We start from the raw sequence: 4418 nt of genomic DNA, 5'->3' as shown, positions 1-4418 counted from the left end.
CCTACCTGAAAAGAGAAACAACATTTAAAGCTATTTGCTTCACAATTAAAATATTCCTTTAGTTTTCCGTACAGACGCCATTAAACAAAAACAATCTGTCAAATCTAACTTTTTAAAAAACCATAGTGTATCATTTTTACTCACGTGCCAGGGTTTGTACGCGGGAAGTTTGAATAACAATGAGGGTCTATAGTGAGTCTCATTACATCTCCCCCCCTCCAAGACTAGGGTTCCACCGATACTGGAATAAGCTTTGTAAGATGGTAAAGATTTGATTCAATTTTTTTATGTCCTGTGTTTATTCTATAAATCGAGTTTGAAATCTTTTCTACAATACTGTAAGGACCTATTTTTAATTCGTCTAATTTTTTCCTGTTCAACCGGTTTCCATTTTCCACATATACTAGGTCTCCTACTTTTAGTTCAATTTTTTTCCTATTTTTATCAAATTTTTGTTTATTATAATTATGTGATTTTATGCTTTTTTCCAATGCAATTTTTCTATCTCTCATTAAGTCTCCACATGATATATCCTGTCTTAATCCATCCGGTAATACACCAACGGTCTTACCCTCTAATAAATATTTTGGCGAGAAACCTGTCACACTGTGCTCTGTTTCATTATATTTCTGAACACATTCATGAGCAACAGTCGTCCAAGCCAGTTTATTTTTATTTTCATTCATCCTACATCTTATTTTATTTATTAAAGTTTGATTTAATCTTTCATTTAAACCGTTAGAAAAAGGTGCATTTACAGCTGTGAAAATAATGGGAATCTTTTCTTTTTCCAGAAAACTTTTAAATTCCCTAGAGTTTATGCCTGGATATTGATCTGATAGAACCATACCAATTTTATTGTCCTGTGACACCTTTCTTACCAGTTTTATGAAATCATTCGAGTTTTGAGTTTTAGATGTCAAAATAAAGGCATATCTGGTGTAATGATCAACCAGAAGGTGTAAATATGTTTTAGTAGAACGTGAGCCACCAAGTCCACCTATGGTGTCTATTGACATTATCTCAAAAGGGTAAGTAGCTGGACCAAGATGAGACAAAAGCCCGAATTTAAGTTTGGTCCTGGATTTGTTTTTTATACAAATTTCACAAGTGTCACAAAATTGTTTTATGTTGTATGTTAAATTTTTAGCCACAAAGAAAGGTTTAATTTTGTTCTCCATTTGCTTTATCCCAATATGACAATAATTATAATGTATATTTTTAATAATTTCTTTACTAAATTCCTCCGTGAGCACAATTTTTTCTTTTTTTCCAAAATGTTTATAGTAAATTTTATTTTTTAAACTAAGTTTATTTTTATTTTGTTTTATCTCCTCATTTTTCTCCTGGTCATTTTGGATGTCTACTATTTTTATAAAATTTACAATTTTCAAAACTTCTTCTTGACATTCATGCGATTCTAATACAGGATTCCTACTCAAACAGTCAGCTTCTAAGTTGTATTTCCCCGGGGAATATATTACTTCAAAATTGAATTGAGATAGATAATATGTGAGATCGCCGAGTTCCTCGTCTGTCCTAGCTTTAATATTTAACTTTTCTAGAGGTTTGTGGTCAGAGAAAACTGTAAATCTTTTTCCTATGAGCCAGTGTTGCCAATATTTTACTGCCTCTTTAATTGCTAAACATTCAATATAGATAGCTTTTTTCCGTTTCTGAGTATCACTTAACTTCCTCGAAAAGTAAGCACAAGGTTTCTCTTCTCCATTATGTTGAGGTTGTTTTAAAACAGCACCTATGCCCTGTAAACTAGCATCGGTATAAATATGAATTGGTAGATCTGGGTCAAATATTATTAAAATAGGTTTTGAACAAAGTAGTTTTTTAATAATGTCGAATGACTCTTGACATTTATCTGTCCACACAAATTTTTGATCTTTTCTTAACAAATTATGCAAGGGATTTAATATGATTGATATATTAGGTATATACTTTCCATAAAAATTAATTTTTCCCAAAAATTGTCTGACATTTTTTTGTGTCATTGGTACAGGGAAATCTTTTATAGCAATTAAATTATCCTTTAGTGGAGTAATAGAGTTATTTCCTATTATATGACCTAAGTATTTTACAGATTCTTGAGCAAAACTACACTTAGAGAATTTTAGTCTAAATCCCTCTTTATTAATTGCTTCCATTAACAAAGATAAATGTAAAATATGTTCAGAAAATGTCCGGGAAAAAATCAAAATGTCATCGACAAAATTGACAGCAAAATCTGATAAACCATGCTTCCTAATGATATTGCTGAGTATTCTTTGGAAAATAGCTGGTGAAGTTTTTAATCCGAACGGTAAGCAGGTCCACTGATAATGACTATCTTGGGTAACAAATGCTGTTTTCTTTCTATCTTCAATTTTTAAAGGAATGGACCAAAATGCAGAGTTTATGTCAAGCGTTGAAAAAAAATGACAGTTCCTTGTTTTTGCCACCAAATCATCGATAAGTGGAAAAGGTTGACATTGGGGAATTACAATTTTATTTAGGTCGCGAAAATCTATGCACAATCTCGACCTTCTCCCTTCATCTCTCTTATACGCTAACGTTACTGGGGCTGCAAAAGGACTATAAGATTCCTCAATTAGGTTTTTTTTTAGTAATTTTGACACTTGTTCTTCTATTTCTTTTCTATCCTCAATATTACATCTATATGGTCTTTTACTACAGTATTTATCAACCAATAAATCAATATGTGCTTCATAACCATTCACTGTACCTATATCATATTTATCTTTAGCAAAAAGTGATCCATATTTCTCTATCAATCTGTCTATTTCCAATTTTTCATCGACATTTAAATGATTAACTGAAATGTTAAAGTTTTCTATTTGTATGTGTTCATTAAAGTTAATTTTACAATCATCATTTTCAGTCTCCACAATAGTGCTCGGATTCTCAATTCCATTTATTATATTTATTTTTTGAGTAACTTCTAAATTTTCATTTTGAATTAGCTTAAACTGTTTTATGCAATCTAATCCAATTAAAAAATCATAGTCAAAGTTTTCGTTATTTATGACAAAAACATTCATATTCTTTTCAATTTCAAAAATCTTTAATTTTAAGTTTACCATACCAATAGGTTTTTTTACACCATTAATCGTTTTTAAATTTGTTTTATTATTATAACTATCAAATGAGTCACCTTTTAAAGATAATAACCTGGAACTTATTAAAGATACATTCGAACCTGAATCATAAATTCCTAAAGTATGTATGGTGTCATTTATAATTATTTTAGTTTTGATTAATGGTGGAATATCTAGTTTTTTGAATCTATCTCATTTAATTCAATCTCTAATTCTGAGTTATTGACACTCCTAATTTGCTCTCTCTTAAACTGGTTATTTTCTTTATTTTTAAACCAACATACAGATTCAGGATGATACCGACTACCTTTGTTTTCTTTTTCACAAATCCTACATGGCCGTTCCCTTGTATTTTTATCTTTGATATTATTTTCCAAATTTGTTTTTTTGTCAAACGCCCTTTTATTTACTAAATGTTCCAAGCCTCTAATGTTATTAAATAAATCCTCAACATTTTTTAAGCTCCCTCTATCAATTTTATCTGCTATAAAATTTGGAAGTCCTGTAGCGATGAGATCAATCAAAGTAGGTTTATCTATAGTTTTATTTACCTCCAATAAAAGTTTTTCTTTCCTCAAAGCATAGTCCAGTAGTGAGCCCTGTCTATATTTAAATAACATTGCATACCTGACCGGAGACCAACCCTTGTCCACGTAAGTATCACAAAAACTCTTCTTCCAAATCAACCAATCTGAAATCACAGTATGTTTCATAAGCATAGAACTATACCAATCTAGACACGAGTCTTCCAAAAATAACTTCAATGTTTCAATTTTGCTGATATCTTCTTCAATTCCCAGACGAGCACATTCTGTTTCAAAAGCAGTCATCCATTGTATTCCATTTGATGTCTTTTTTGTAAATTTTTCTAGGACAAACCTTTCCGACAAGTTCTTCAAGTTCTGAGATCTCGGTATGTCCCTCCTCATTTCCACAAAACTCTCTAAGACACTTGTGAGAGCTGAGAGGGATTCAGTGGCGGGGGCTTGTTGTTGTGTTTCCTCCAATAAGTAGCCGTTTATTTCGAAATTTCCATCCTCATCGACATAAGCCCTTTTTAATTCTGGTGACAGGGTTATCCACACCTGCCTTTTATCATGACGTCTTTTTAATGTCGTTTTTACCTTTTGGAAACTTTTTGTTCTAATTATTTCTTCGTGAAATCTTATAGGTTGTAATGATTCCGGAATTCCAAATGTACGTTGGTCGGCATCCGTGATAGAAGTTATGCAGATCGTATTAGTCTTCGGGTCCTCGCCCGATTTCATAACAAATTCAAATTTTAGTTTCTCCATTCTTGATTAATAG

This window comes from Ostrinia nubilalis, chromosome 4, assembly GCF_963855985.1.
Source record: "Ostrinia nubilalis chromosome 4, ilOstNubi1.1, whole genome shotgun sequence".
Lineage (NCBI taxonomy): Eukaryota > Metazoa > Arthropoda > Insecta > Lepidoptera > Crambidae > Ostrinia > Ostrinia nubilalis.
Note: the sequence above shows the minus strand (reverse complement) of the source record.